This window comes from Tenrec ecaudatus, chromosome 18 (genome assembly GCF_050624435.1).
Source record: "Tenrec ecaudatus isolate mTenEca1 chromosome 18, mTenEca1.hap1, whole genome shotgun sequence".
Lineage (NCBI taxonomy): Eukaryota > Metazoa > Chordata > Mammalia > Afrosoricida > Tenrecidae > Tenrec > Tenrec ecaudatus.
Genome location: NC_134547.1, coordinates 33,733,568 through 33,750,463, shown reverse-complemented (window position 1 = coordinate 33,750,463; position 16,896 = coordinate 33,733,568). Strand labels below are relative to the sequence as shown.

The window sequence follows — 16,896 nt, the reverse complement described above, 5'->3', positions numbered from 1 at the left end:
AGCACATTCTGATTCCAATAAAGAACATTCGGAGCAGAGCTAGTGTTGATCTTACCTGGCAACACTTGATGACGGCGGCATCTCTGCACAGGCCACTGAACTTCCTCCCTCCCCGTTCCAGTGGTTTGATCCAGGGAGGAAAGATGCCCGGTGGGGCTTGTGTTGAAGACGTTGAGCTGTGGGTGCAGCAGGCATAGGAGAGCACACCCCAGCACCTGCTGCAATGATGGGCCAATTGCTCTGTCTCCTTCAGGTGGCTCCCCCTACTCATCTGCAGGACAGCCGAAGGGACCAGAGATTCCAACTCTCCCAATGCAGATTTAACTCGAAAACATTTGCTTCGTAAGCAAGGTTTTAACATTCAAGATGTCTTTTCTCAGACTCAAAGTTGGCTATTAGCCTAGATCTTGTGTTCTTTCACTTAGGTTTTCTGGCAATTATTCTTAAAAACATTTTTTTAAAACACCTCTAGTTATTCTTTATTTGCTCTGTATAAAACCTGTGGTTTGAGAATTGGCAGAACAGTGGCACATCAACCCTGACTGTGGAAGGAAGTCCTCTGCATGCTCTGACAAGAGGATTGTTGCTTCCTCACTCTCCCTTGTCCTTCATGGGATCTGTATGACACACGCGAACCCCTCTACTGTATTCCTAGTTCCTTCACAAAGTAGATACAAGTCCACTGATCAGTCTCCTGCCTTGGTCACAGGGAAAGGTGTACAAGAATTCCTTTCAGGGCCAGGTGTCTTGCCCCCAGCTGCACTCTAGGTCCCCAAGAACTCCTTCAGGCCCTGGCATCCTGCCCCAAGCACCTTCTTGGTCTGCAGGAACTCTATCTAGGACCAGGCATACCACTTTCACCCCGTGACTTTCTTGTCCAGCAGAGGGCACTAACCCTGACCAAATACCTGCCCCCATCCCAGGGCTCTCCTCTCTGGGCCCTATTCATACCTGTTTTCTCGTATTCTTTCTCTTCGATTTTACTTTTATTGTTCAATTATGTTTTTTCTTTACTATTCTCTTTTCTCCTTCTAACTTTTATTTATGTTTTTCTTTTTATCTCTTCCTTTTTTATCCATTGTTCTGATTTTCCTTTTCTTTCTTTTTAGTTACCAACATTTATGTCTCTGGTTGTTGGTTTCCCACGATTTTTCACTATTTCTGTTTGTTTGAGTTTTGTGTGTGTTTTTTCTCTTTTTATTTTCCTTGTTCACCCAGTGCCACACTCACCTGACACACTCACACTCACCTGACACACCTGCATTTTCTGCAGCCCCACCTACTGGGCAAGGGCCATTACTCACTCCTAAACCACCTGATCAGCAAGCACACAACTGTGCTTCACAAAAAGCAAAGAGAAAACTGCACACATTTTCCCATCCCCTATCACCTCCACCAGGAGACAGGTGAGTAGATTCCCTAAAGGAAACCAACACACAATTATAACTAAATCCAAATGCCCCACCACTTGGAGAAAGTCACATAAGACAGAGTAGCTCAAACTAGTGACCAAAACACAGAGATAGAAACACTTTCTGGGGAAGAAGTGTCATTGGAAATAACTGATAAGGCATTTAAAATAAAGATATTTAGGTACCATTGGTGGATTGAGAGAAAAGTCAAGGAAACTGCAGACAAAAATCAAGGAAAACACAGACAAAACTAGAAAATAATTCAGGAAATCACTACAAGAACAAGCTGACAAACTAAATAAAAAACTAAAAGCCATACAAAGCCAGCAAGTATAAGTGGAGAGCAAATGCTTTGAGAATGATTGGGGCAGGGAATGTATGGATGTGCTTTATACAATTGATGTATGTATATGTATGGATTGTGATAAGAGTTGTATGAGTCCCTAATAAAATGTAAAAAATGAAAAGAGGAGAAAAAATGATTAGGGCAAAGACTGTACAGATGTGCTTTATACAATTGATGTATGTATATGTATGAACTGTGATAAGAATTGTATGAGCCCCAATAAATTGTTAAAAAAAAACAACAAAGCCAGCAAGTAGAAATCGAGAACCTACATACTAAGATTTCAGAAATAGATAATGCATAGAAAGGGCAAATAAGTAGAATTTAATCAATAAAATACCCAATTTGCGAGCTTAAAGGCAAATCACTCAATACTGATCCAGTACAGAAATACTCAGAAAAATAGAATAATTTTTAAAAGAGACAGAGAGACTAAGGATTATGTGGGATACCATCAAGATTGGATGATTGGAATTCCAGAAGAGGAAGAGAAAATAAAAGCACCGAGAATAATATTAAATACTTTGTTGAAGAAAAACTTCTTTACTGCCAGGAAAAAAGAGAAACTCGAAGAACCCCAAACAGAAGGCATACCAATGAAAAAAATCACTGAGACATCTTATCATCAACCTTTTCAAAACCAAAGACAAGGAGAGAATCCTGAGACAAGTGCAAGGAAAATGAACAGCTTTGAAAATGATTAGGGCAAAGAATGTGCGGATGTGCTTTATAAAATTGATGTATGTATATGTGTGCACTGTGATAAGAGTTGTATGAGCCCCTAATAAAATGTTTAAAAATATATATACAGGAATGGAAATATTAATTTCTAATAAAATGTACTTTAAGATTAAAAAAAGAGCTCATTAGACTATTCTGATTTCTTAACAGATACCAAGCAGGCAAGAAAGTAATTGGATGACATATTTAACTGAAACAAAAATAGTGCCCAACAAGAATTATATACCAGCAAAATTATTCTTCCAATACAATGGTGAAACTAGGACCTTCCCAGATAACCAGAAATTAAAAGAACTGTGCAAACCAGAAGAAAAAAATTGCAAAAAAGGTGAAAGCGACTTTTTCAGATGAAGAACCAACAATGGAAAACAACATCCTAAGATTAACATAAATGAAAACATCACCCAGAAGCCAACTCAAATATAGGAGCACCCAAAATAAAGTAAACTAACAAGACTAAAAATAAGGAACTAAAGATACCAAGTTGTAAATTAAGACAACTACAAGGCAAAAAGAGGAAATAGTGTTGTTACAAGCTTCTAAATAGAGAAGAAATCAGGTAGACTTCAAGATAAAATAAATCTGTGATGAAATTAGTAAATTCAGCGTAAGTTTTAAAAAAAATACTAAAATTCAATAAATTTAACATCTCAAAAACTAAAAAAAGGAAAATCAGGAAGATTTAGTAAAGACTAGAACAACAGTCAAATGCCTTTCATAGTCAATAAAACACATGTAAACATCTTTCTGGCATTTTCTGCTTTCAGTCAAGATCCGTTTGACATCTGCAGTGATAGCCCTTCTTCCACACCGCTTCTGAATCTGACCTGCATCCCATCAATGTACCGCTGCAACAACCTTGGTTGGACGGCCTTCAGCAAAATTTTGCTGGCTTGTGATATCAATGAGATTGTTCTGTAATCTGAGAATTCTATTGAGTCACCTTTCTTTGGAATGGGTACAAATATGGATGTCCTCCAGTCAGTTGACCAAGTAGCTGTCTTCCCAATTTCGTGGGATAAGTAAGTGAGAGCTTCCAGTGCTTCATCAGATTTTTGAAAAATGTCAGTTGTTATTCTACCAATTCCTGGGACCTTGTTTTTGGCTAATGCCTTCAGTGCAGTTTGGACTTCTTCCTTCGGTACCATTGGTTCTGGGTGATATGCTTCCTCTTGGAATGGTTGAATGTCAACCAGTTCTGTTAGGTACAGTGACTGTGTTCATGCCATCCTCTTTGGAAACTTCCTGTATTTTTCAATATTTTACCCATAGAATCCATCAACATTTCAAATTGAGGCTTGAATATTTTCTGGAGTTCTTTCAGTTTAAGATATGCTGAGTCTGTTCTTCCCTTTTGTTTCTCTAATTCTAGGTCTTTGCACATTTCATTATAATACTCGGCTTTGTCTTCTCCAGGTGCTCTTTGAAATATTCTATTCAGCTCTTTGACCTCATCCTTTCTTCCATTTGCTTTAGCTACTCTATGATTAAGAGTAAGTTTCAGAGTCTCTTCTGATATTCATTTTAATGCTTGCTTTCTTTCTTTCCGATCTTTATAATGACCTTTTGCTTTCTTTGTGTATAAGGTCCTTCATGTCCTCCCACAACATATCAGGTCTTCTGTCATTAATGTGCATTGTGTCAAATCTATCCTTGATATGTTCTCAAAATCCACATGGACTAGACTCAAGGTCATATTTGGGTTCTCATGGACTTCTTTTAAATTTCATCAGCTTTAACCTGCACTTGCATGTGAGCAAGTGCAAAGGCATTCAACTGTGTGGACCACAACAAACTGTGGAAATCCTTGAGAAGAGTGAGCACCTTCAGGGGCTCATGAGGGATCTATGCATGAATCAAGAGGCAGTTGTGGGAATTGAATGTGGGGATTTTTTCCCGGTTTAAAATTTATACAGCTGTGTGTTTCAGGGTTGTACCTTTTTACCATACTTATTCAATCTGTATGCTGAGCAGATAATCTGCAAAGATGGACTACATGACGCATCAGTGTTGCAGGACCACTCATTAACAACCTGCAACATACAGATCACTCACCTTTGGTTGTAAAAATCGAAAATGGCTGGAAGCAGGAAAAACAAAAAAGGAGCAAGGAGGAGGATACTGTCTGGACGGTGAAAGAGGGAAAAGGTTAAAGGTTAAGGACAGCCGTATTAAAAATTCAATTAACTCGGGGAGCCTGATTAAAAATCAACTATTGGAAATTTGCAACTTGGAATCTACCCCTGCAGTTTTCTAGGGCGCGGGCTTAGGTGTTTCCTGCCTTAAGTTCTTCCCTCTAAAATCAAATGCCTTTGTGGTGTCACGCGAGATGGATGGTAAAGTGAGAAATGCCTATCATAAATTGTGTATTGTGTAGGAAGCATTCTGTCCCCTAGTATCTCAAGACTATTCTGATGTTAAATTGCTCTGCATGAAGGAATATCATTTTTATTAAGGTAAGCCCGTGCAATCATTTGCATGGAAATTTACTGGAGTAAAATACAGAAATCTTGTGTTAGGCTTTTAGTGATTTTGTATGTTTTTATTGTTTTCTTATACTTTTCTGTTATCTTCACTGTGCATTATTTTTCTAGCAGAAAAATAATGTCCAAACAGAATGCGCTCTCTAATTTTTCAAATGAAATATAGAAATGTATTATACTTCACCAACACTATAAACCTGTCTTCTTCCATAACAGTTGGAAGTTTAATTATCAATAAAAGAAAAATATTAGCTCTTCAATGATCTTCCTCTCTCCCTCCCTCAAGTCAATCAAAGATCAATTCCCTAGCTCCTCTCCTCAGTTCAATAAATGAAAGAATAGTGCCCAAAGGTAAATAACCCATGATCCAGATCTGCAGCCTTTACTGTTGGGATTTTTCACTTTCTTATTAATCCTCCCTCCTTATTGCTTCCCTCACACACACCCCCACCCCCAACCCTACCCCCTGCTCTGAAAGTATTAACTCCCTGGCAAGGGCCTGTTTTTTCTCTGAAGTTCTGCCCAGCCTCCCCATCTCATTGGAGCCATGAGCCACACTCCTACTCACTCACTCAATGAAACAATGATCAGTCTCTCCTTGGAATCACGACTTCATCCACGTAAAGCAAATGACAAAATCGCCCCTTTCCTTCGATCATGTGATTTACAGCTAGCATCCGCACGGATTGCCCTCCGCTCCAGGAGTTCAGAAGTGACCATTGTGACGCCTGGGAAAACGCGCTTCTCCCTGGCTCTCTGGCGCTTCCCGCGCTATAATCTTACCACGTGTCCATCAAACAACCTGTCATCCTCTCTTTCTGGTAATCTTCAAGGGAAGTCTGGGAATCAAAGGGCTGGCTCCTAAACCCCTTGAGCCAAACAGATCTCCACTAGCCACTGGGAGAACTGTGTGTGTTTCCAAATATTTTGGATCAGATATACTGGCATTAACTTGAGGCAAAAAGGGGCCCCAGAGATTGTTGTTTTATTTCTGTGGCATTTATTGCGCAATTATATTGCAATTTTCGACAGAGCCCAGCATGGAGGGGCCAGAAACAGAACTCTAAATCCACTGAGCTTCTCATTTAATTCATTCCGCCAAATACAAGGCTTCCCTTAGGCCAGAGATTCACATACTTGGCTTTGAGTTAGAATTTGGGGAGCTATAAAAAACCTTGATGCCCTGGTTGCTTCCCTGTCACTTAAATCACTTTAAACATTATGAATGCCCGCAGGTGGGTCCCAGGTTTAGTGTTTCAAGCTCAAGAGGTGATTCTAACATCAAATAAGTTTGAAAGGCAGACCTAAGACTTCAGTTCTCAATGGCAGCTGCACATAGGGGCCTCCTGGGAGTCTTTTACCAAATCTGACCCACAGGCCATATCCAAGACCAATGAAACCCTAATCTCTGGGAAGGGAACCAGGTGTCGGTGGTTTTCCCAGCATTCTGGATAAGTCTGGGGTGCACAAGTTTAAGAAGCACTTCCCAAAACAAACTTCCCTAGGAAACCCTCTTGGAGGTTCTTCCCACTTCCTCATCATATGGGAATTGGTGCACTTGGACTTGAACCCCCTTCCCCATTCTTGTTAAAGCCTTCAACCTCTGGTGACCCCACACATAACAGAATGGAATGCTGTCTGTCTGTGCCACTCCATGATCCGTAACAGGTCAAACCAATATGATCCGTGGTTTCGGTTCTTGAGAAGTACATCTCTAGGGTTTTCTTCTGAGTCTGAGCATGAAAGTGCCACCGCAACATGTCCAGCATCCCAGCAACATGCAAGTTGCCACTGACAGATGTTAGAGAACGCTCATGAGAGACATTGGCCAGGAATCAAGCCCAGGTCTTTTGTCCAGGCTCAAGAATTTTATCACTAAACCATCAATATTCCATACAAACCAAACCCACTGCCATTGAATCTATTACCATCTTCAGGGCAAGATAGGACCTCCCCATAGAGCTGTCAAGGCAATAAATCTTTATGGAAATGAGCAACCACAACTTTCTTCCAGTGAGGCTGGTGGGTACAAACTGCCAACTTTTCTGTTCACAGTCCAGAACTTATAACTACTGTAACACCAGGTCTCTGTATCAATGTCCTACCTATTGGTAAATATACATTCTCCCCATCATTATCCACAATCATCTTCTTCAGCAGATCACCGCTCAACACAGTTGACTCTATTCTCTATGACTCTCTAATTTTTATAATCATTCCTGGCCAGTGGACTCCTTTTGTCAAACACACATGGATACCACACTACCGAGAGAGACTATTAACACTTGTGATTATACTGAATGAGTGTCTACCTTTGAAATTCTGAAATGATCTGATACAATTGACAGGAAGGATGCATGCCAAATTTATATAGTTTCCTGGAAGGGAGAAAGAGTGGAAAAGAAGGAAGAAGATACCAAAAGAGAGTGCAATTGGATTTGCAATGTTTTATTTAGAAAAAAAATAGCACAATGCTGTTGCTGTTTGTGGCAATTACATAATCTGTCAACTTGCAAAGGGGTGGGGTCAAGTCTGTCAATCAGGTCAGAACTAATGAGGCCTCTGTGTGGGCATGGTCTTCGGAGGATTTGGGAAACTCCTGTCTTCCTCCCTGGAGGTGGGGCACATCCACTCTCTGCTTTGTATTCCTGATGACAAGCCACATAGAGCTATCATGATGGAGTCAGAGCCCTGGAACTGGAGTAGCCATGTGGAGCACCATGCCAGAACTGAAATGCTTCCACCACCTCTGGATCCACAAGACTTTCCACCCACTGGCCTGTGCTCTTCCTGCATTCAGCATCATTGTTTGGTTGAGTGAGTCTACAGAGGAATTTATGGACTGCTATCAGATATATGGGCTAATATGGAACTTATGGACTTCATTTGGACTGCTCTGGGATGTCTTCTTAATATACAAATAGTCTTTTACATAAAGTTCTTTATTATGTTCATAGGAGTGCCTATGAATTTGTTTCACTAGTCAACCCAGACTAGCACATTGCTGCTAAGTGCTGATGAGTCACAGCACCCCCCCCCACACACACACACACAAACAAAGCACGACCTGGTCCTGTTCTATCTTTACATCACTGACGTCTTTCATCCCATTGTTGTAGCCAATGTGTCAACCCATCTCATGGAGGATCATCCTGCTTTTCATGGACCCTCTACTTTTCCCAGGATGAAATCTTTCTCTAGGACTGGTCCCTCTTGACAACATGGCCAAAATACAAAAGACAAAGCCTGGTCATTCTTACTTCTTCTTTTTTTTAAATCATTTTATTGGGGGCCCATACAACTCATCACAATCCATACATAGCTCCATTGTGTCAAGCACATTTGTACATTTGTTTCCATCATCATTCTCCAAACATTTGCTTTCTGCTTGAGCCCTTGGTATCAGCTCCTTATCTTTTCCTTCCTCCCCCACCCCCGTCCCTCATGAATACTTGATACTTTATAAATAATTTTTATTTTGTCATGTCTTACACTGTCTGACGTCCCCCTTCATCCACTTCTCTGTTGTCAATCCCCCAGGGAAGAGGTTATATGTATATCCTTGTAATCAGTTCTCCCTTTCTACCCCACCTTCCCTCCACCCTACCGGTATTGCCACTGTCACCACTGGTCCTGAAGAGATTATCTGTCCTGGGTTCCCTGTGTTTCCAGTTCCTATCTCTACCAGTGTTCATCCTCTGGTCTAGCTGGATTTGTACAGTAGAATTGGGATCATGATAGTGGCGGGATGGGGAGGGGAGGAAGCATTTAAGAACTAGAGGAAAGTTGTATGTTTCATCATTGCTACCCTGCACCCTGACTGGCTCATCTCTTCCCCAGGACCCTTATGTAAGGGGATGCCCCAGTTGCCTACACATGGGTCTTGGGTCCCCAATCTGCACTCCCTCTCATTCACAATGATTTCATATTTTATTCTTTGATGCCTGATAGCTGATCCCTTCAACACCTTGTGATCTCACAGGCTGGTGTGCTTCTTCCATGTGGACTTTCTTGCTTCTGAGCTAGATGGCTGCTTGTTTCCCTTCAAGTCTTGAAGACCCTAGATGCTATATCTTTTGATAGCTGAGTTCCATCAGCATCCTTACTTCTAAAAAGCACTCTGCTCATACTTTCTCAAAGATAGGTCTGTCTACTCTTTTGGAAATCCATCTTGTAGTCAATAATTCAAATACATCAGTTCTTCGCTCCTTATTCATTGTCTAGCAGGAAAATTATTAGCACTGGTTAAATTCAAAATGGTAGGTTTATGGGTGCTTATCATTGTTGCAAGGAACACTGGCGGTGCCGTGGTGGTTACGTGCTTGGCTGGTAGCCAATAGGGCATCAATCATTGAACCCACCAGTCAGCTTGAAGGAGAAAGAGGTGACGGTCTGAATTCTTATAAAGGTTTCAATCTTGGAACCTCTGTGGATCAGTTATACTCTGCCCTATAGGTTCCCTATGAGTCAAAATAGGTTTACTAATGATGACATAGTTTGTCATTCTTGCACCTCATGGCATGTTTGAAGCATTGCATTGAAAATTTAACAGTATTAGTCATGTTTTCAAAGTGTTTTCATTATACACATAGGGTGTCATATACCAACTCCTACCTAAAAGAAGTAAATTTGCCCTTTCAATTATCCACGGGGATGGGATGGCTTTGCCTTATTTTGGTTTAGTGAAGGGCATGGTCCTAGAACAAGGAAGTCGTCATTGCCCACCTGTGGCTATTTAAACTACCCCAAAGCAAAGGAACCTTTAAATTCTCCAGCGGCAGTAGCCCCATGTTGAGCGCTCAGTGGCCACCCTTGGTTTCCATGGTGGCACAGATCATAGAGCATGGCCTTCATGGCAGCGTTCTTTTCAGAGACATCTCTGACCCGGATTATTATAATGATGTGGCAAAATAAAAGTAACTTTCCTGCAAGTAGATTCCATCCTTCTTCCCTTCACAGGTGAATGAACCAAAGCACTCTGTGGTTAAAGATTCGTCAATGATGGATGTAAATAAGTGGTCATTGTCATTTTTTAAATCTTTCTAGAAAAATAATTATTTAAATCAATGATTATTGAACACATGTAACCAGAACTGCACATTATAGAACTTCCATGTATAAGGGGATTTTTAATGGCTACTGTATAAACATTGACCCCTGGAAAATACTCGTTAGTCACGTCCAATACTAAGCAATAGAAGGGAACAGTGGGTGTGAAGTAATAAGTCAGGGAAAATGTCTCCCCAGACCACCAGGCCAATTTCAACCTCTTTGAATTACAAAGCAAAGCAGAATTGTTGCAGCAGATAAAATAACAGTAAAATGTATGTCAGGAAACTGGAAAGAAAATAGACCAACTGACATCAAGTTGATGTTGACATCGCACCCCTAAAGAACAGGGCAGAACTGCCCCTGTGGGTTTTTAGGTGTTTGAGACTCTAATAGAAAGCCTCGTCTCTCTTCCGAGTGTGGCTGGTGGGTTTGAACTGCTCACCTTAGTAGCCCAAAGCATAAGGAGGAGAAAAGCCTTCCCATGCTCACTCAAGACCCAAGCTAATGGTACAATGATGCTCTTCCACACATGTACAGATGCCCCTTTGTTCAGGCAAACACATCAAACAACAAACAGAATATTGTCCCTTTATTTTCACCAGAAGACCAAATTGCACATTTAATTCACAATTTTTTACTCCACAATTGAGCATAGATGTCCTTGTGCATTATAGATCCAGATAAAGCACTTCACCTTTCCCTAGAGCATTGGCCTTCTTTTGTCAGCTTATAGAATTCTTTATGTATTATGCATATGAACGATCCTACTCTCATTTGTGTTAGCATTAGTCTTATGCATCCAACACTTTTCATTTGACTTGGCTAATGTCTTTTGCTATACAAGATTTAATTTTTTTTAACAAGCAGGTCTATCTTTTCTGTTAGAGGTTTTAAATATCCTGTCATAATTTAAAAGGTCTCCTCTACCCTTACATATGCCACTCTCCACACTTTCTTTTAAGATATTTTTACAAGTGTCTTTAATTCCTCTGTAAGGTATTCCCTGCAGCGTGATGAGAGCCAAGAACCAACTCTGTTTTCTTCCAGGTAAAGAGTAGGTCTGCCCAGCATTCTTCATGGAATGGTCTAAACTCCTTACACTCAAGTGACTCTTGTCTTCCAGGCAGGAAATTCTCATAAACCGGGAGATGTCATTCTGAAACATTTATGTTGTTCCATTGACATGTTTTTCCCCATGCCAGTGTCATCTCAGTTCAACTACAATGATTTTAAAACAAGTCCTCATATCTGAGGCAAATCTTCACTCTACTAGTACGATTTTCTTTGCCATTGCTGAATATTTATTTTTAAGATAAACGTTATGGCTATTTTATGTTAAATAAAACAAAGCAGAACAATAATAGGAAAGTCAGAATTTCAGTAAAATTATTTGTTAATTAAAACCATCATTTTATTGGGGGCTCATACAATTTTTATGACAATCCACACATACATCTATTGTGTCAAGCACATGTGTACATTTGTTGCCATCATCACTGTCAAAACATTTGCTTTCTACTTGAGCCTTTGATATCAGCTTCTCATTTTTATACCTCTCTCCCTGCTCTCCCCTTCCTCATGAAACCTTGATAGTTTATAAATTATTTTCTCATATCTTACACTGTCTCCCTTCACCCACTTTTCTGTTGTCCATCACCCAAGGAGGAGGTCATATGTAGATCCTTGTAATCAGTTCCCCCTTTCTACCCTACCTTCCCTCCACCCTCCAAGTATCGCCACTCTCACCACTGGTCCTGAAGGGATCATCTATCCTGGATTCCCTGTTTTTCTAGTTCCTATCTGTACCAATGTACATCCTCTGGTCTAGCCAGATTTGAAAGGTAGAATTGGGCTCATGACAGTGGGTGGGAAGGAAACATTTAGGAACTAGAGGAAAGTTGTATGTTTCATCCTTGCTACACTGCACCCTGGCTGGCTCGTCTCCTCCTGGTGACCCTTCTGTAAGGGGGTGTTCAGTTGCCTACAGATGGGCTTTGGGTCTCCACTCTGCACTCACCCTCATTTACAATGGATTTTTGTTCTTTAATACCTGATCCCTTTGACACCTCGTGGTCACACAGGCTGGTGTGCTCCGTCCATGTGGGCTTTGTTTCTTCTGAGCTAGATGGCCACTTGTTTACCTTCAAGCCTTTAAGACCCCAGTCACTATATCTTTTGATACCCAGGCACTATCAGCTTTCCTTACCACCTATGCTTATGAACACATTTGTTTTCAGCTATCATGTCGGGAAGGTGTGCATCATGGAATGCCAATTTGATAGAACAAAATGCTCTTGCATTGAGTAAGTACTTCAGTGGAGGTCCAATGTTCATCTGCTGCCTTAATACTAAACCTATAAATATATACACATAGATCTATTTCCTGTCATCCTATATAAATATATTTACATATGTATATGCCTGTATTTAGATATAAATGTTAATTTAAGGAAAATTCACATCTAATGAAATTAAGACTTACTGTTCAAAAGCACCCCATCTCAGATCTTGACTTGTTTTTTTAATATAGATTGCACACCTTATTTGTTGACTCTATTCATGTTTGATTATTTTTATAGTCACAATTAATGGGCAAACATTTATTTTATTCCTGCTATGTGGATTAGCAGAAGAAGAAGAAAGAAGCATCAGGATTGGAAGAAGGTTTCTTGACAACCTTGCTTACTGAAAGTGAAGGGAATATTCGTCACACTTGCTGATGGAGGTCAAGGATTGCAGCCTGCAGTGTGGGCAGCAGGGTAAAGAGCACCCAAATCCTCACAACGAACCCCAAGAGGGAACATCATGGTAAATGGAGAACACGTTGAAGTTGTCAAGGATTTTGTCCTGTTGGATCCACAATCAATGCTCACAGAAGCAGCAGTCAAGTGATCAGAAGACATATTACATTAGGTAAAACTTCCACACAAGATCACTTTAGACTCTAAAGCAAGGATGTTAGTGTGAGGAAGAAGGTGCGCCTGACCCAAGCCATGGCATTCTCCATTGCTGCCTCATATGCATGGGGAAGTTGTACACTGAGTAAGGAAAACCAAAGGAGAATCGATGCATCTGAATTATGGACTGGGAGAGATTATTCAAAGTACCAGGGGCTGCTGGACAAACTGGTCTATGTTGGAAATTTTCCTGCCAGAGGCCTTCGTAGAGGCAAAGATAGCAAAACTTCATCTGACAGATTTTGGGGATATTGTCAGGAGATAACAGTGCCTAGAGGATGTCACCATGTTTGGTAAAATGGAGGGGCAGTCAAAAAGGGGGCCTTCAAGGAGATGGATGGAGACAGCTTCCTGACATATCCCCCATGTAGGTCTTACACCCTTCTGCAGGCAGTGTTTCCATCCCAAGGACTGTTTGGCTCTTTGATTTCTACCACATCAAACCAGTAGTTGGGGCATCCTCGAGGGCCTCATATTGTAGCCCCTGTACGTGTTGAGACTGTGGAACAAAAAGAAGTCGGAATGGCCAGACCAGGCCTCTAGGGTAGCTGGGGTAAGGTTGCCCCAGTAAAATTCTCCTGCTACCCTCAAAGAATGAGCAAGTGCATTAATGTGATTTTTTTTTCAAGAAAATTCTTTAGCACAAGTCTCTTGACCTTTTTTGCATCAGTGTCATTTTCAACTTTCCTAAAACTTCTTCAAATTAGCCCTTATCATGTCCGGGGGATGGGGGTGGTGGTGAATCTGTCAGGATTACCCTTCTGAAATCCCCCCAAATCATGGCTATAACCTTCTGAGCTGACTTCTCTGTCTTGGATTTAATTGGCCCAACAGATCCCTTAGGAAACCAGTTTTGATTAACCTATTATTTTAAAGGCACCCCAAGCTAGATGTATTACGAAGAGATCTTGTCTGCGTCCATCCACTGATAACAGAGACATGTTTAAACATCTTTTTGTCTTTAAAAATATGGAACGCTTCATGAATTTGCGGGTCATCCTTTAAGCAGGGGCCATGCTAACCTTCTCTGTATCGTTCCAATTTCAGCATATGTGCCACCGAAGCAAGCACCAGGTTTAAACATCTTATATTTTGAATAAACCCATGCGTGTGTGAACTCTCATTGACATTACTTGGTATGGATCTCCTATCTAAAGTTTTGTAAGTCCTGCCAAGTGCATGGTGAGGAGCATGCAAATAGGTGTAGAGGAGTTTTAACTCAGGGATTGGTCAGTTAGGTCACTCCCCCGGGGCATCAAGGTAAGCCATCTCACAGCAGGAACAGAGGACTCCCATAACCATCAAGAAAGAAGAGCTGCGAGGGCATGCCTCAGACTCCTGCCTAAGTGGGGAAGGCGTTAGAGGCCATAGACCCAAGGCCCTGTGGTAGAGCAGAGAAGCAGTACAGAGACTATAAGGCAGAACATTGGGCTTCCTTGTCCACAGAACGAGTGAAAGCTGAGTGCCTTTGGCAGGAGGCCGGCTTGCAGTGAGGTGCCTCTTGGGCACTTACCGGTACTAACGGTGCTTTGTAACACTTGTCCAAGCAGGGCAAAGGCCAATGGGCAGCATGATCGAAAGGCTAAGGACCAGAGAGAGAGATGACTGCTCCCATGACTAAGAAGTTCTGCTACAGACAAAATGACTGTATCCTTAATGCTTCCTGATCTTGACTCGTGACGTGTTAACTTCCCTAATAAACCACCACAATCCTGAGTATTGTTTGGGAGTTGTATGTGGCCATTGAAATGAACTCTCACACCCAACAGAGAAATTAGGTGCCGTGGGAGGAGGAGTTGGTGTCAGAATATTATAAAGAAGGGTGGAGAATGGAGACATGCCTGACCTCTCCCTCCTGGGAACCATCCTTGAGATGCGTAGTTGTACTGTCCTTCTCCAAACTGAAGCCAGAGATCCCATGTGGCCCCCATGCCATTTCCTCTGAACAGGACCCTAGTAGCCACTTTTGACTTAACTTCTTACAACACTAAGTAATACTCTATGCCTTTGTATGTGACTTTACAGTTTATATGCTTTCTGTACCCGTTATTTGAGGTTTATGTTTAAAAGTATCTAATACATAATTCTTTACTAAGAAGAATAGAATTTCCAGTGTGATACTTATAAGCTGAGATCAGTTGCCTTGTGTTTCCAAAGGGCCCAAGATGGGTCACAGGAGAAAGCGTCTCAGTAAGAGAACTAAGAAAGCAGGCATTCCCTCATTAAAGGAAGAGGCATGAATTGGAATTCTAGCCACGGATCCAAGTAGAAAATGGAAAACAATGTGAAATGGATTTGCTCTTTTCCCTTTTTAACTAAAGGGCCAAGGTTTTGTTTGCCTTTTTAAAAATGTATAAAAGTCTATTATTTATTCACTTTCATTTCTTTTGCAAATATTCTCATCAGATAAGGGTTTCAAAGGCCAGCTTTTGTACTCAAATTGACCCAAATTTAGGATAATGGCTGCAAAAATATAACATGTAGCTTACGGAATTTGGGATTTTCAATTGACGTTGATCCTTATAGTTATTACAGATACTGATGAAACCCTTCAAAAATTAATTTGTGAGTTACAGCCCAGAGAGTTCTGATCTATTACAATTCATTTTAGAAGCATTTGCAAAAACAAGTACTTGAGTGGTCATTCTTTTGTAGTGTATTTAGATTGCCTGTAAGTATCTAGAGTAGAAGCCATTTTACCTTCGCTTCCTGGCAAGCAATTCACAACCTCTAACTAGTGTTGAATGTTTGAAGGAGAAAACAATTCTCAATTCTTCCTACTAACTCAGGAGAAATTAATTCTCCTGCATGATAAAATATATATATATATATTCCTTAAAGTGCTCCCCTTGAATGCCAGAATGGAAAGTGGATGAAAAAGAGATAAAATGGTAGAAGATATAATAAAATTATTCCATTTTATTTTAGAATATTGGAAATGGAACACTAAAGGACAGACCTTTTGCTGTTAAAAGTTTTATACTATCCAGTATACAATATTGTAGAAGGTCATTAATAAGCAAATGGAAATAAAATAATTTGTTTCTTGATATCTTGCATTCATTCCCCATTTTGTCTTCTGGGAAGAAAATCTAAATTTAAGACCCAAGTATCTTTAATATCTTTACTCTGACCCGGTGTCCTATAAAGATGATTAAATACATAAAGTACATTGTATGCTTGTTCTATTCATTAAAATATCACACCTGATATTTACAAAATTCTCCCTGCAAATGTTTCATCTCCAGTGATGTCAGTCAGCCACTCATTTCCCCAACCATTCAGCTTCTACCTCCATGGCGGGGTGCTAGGCATGGGCCTCACCCTTTCAGTCTGCTGTGGGGAGACAAACCAGGAAATTGAACTTTACAATAAAACAGATATGCCCCTGATTACTTGGGGAATTTTTTTTTTAAGACTGTGATTTAGGGTTGGGGTTCCTTGCAGGGCACTGGCCCTAAGCAGAATCCGGAAAAGCAAAAGGAACAAGGCAGTAGGACCAACATGGAGAAACAGAATCCAGCACAGACATTGCAGGTTAACAAGCAAGCTCTGTGTTGTTGGAGCAAAGGGTTTACTGATGGGAAGCAGCCCGGAAGACCTTGAAGAGATTCCATGTTAAGGGATTTTGACATTGTCATATTTAAGCAGGTGAGACATGCTGATACACTGATTCCTAACATGATCATGTTCAGATGAGGAAAGATAGGTAGAGAGATAGATAACATCACAAGTCATAAATTCAAGAAATGGCAGAGCCAGGATTAGAACCCAGAATCTGGGCCTATAAACTTAGCGATTAGTTTACTTGACAGCTATGTCAACATTTATTTGAGGTTAATATATAAATGCTGTGGAATTCAAGTGCCTTTTTTTAAAAGCAGAAAATGACATTTTTAACATCG

General features: G+C 40.7%; 1 non-coding gene across 1 annotated transcript; it reads right to left on the bottom strand.

Annotated features, from left to right (window-relative positions):
- Positions 1-13,954: 13,954 nt before the first annotated feature.
- LOC142432842 (U6 spliceosomal RNA) lies at positions 13,955-14,062 on the bottom strand. Its single transcript, XR_012780945.1, has one exon. It is a non-coding gene; the product is annotated as a U6 spliceosomal RNA (small nuclear RNA).
- Positions 14,063-16,896: the final 2,834 nt, after the last annotated feature.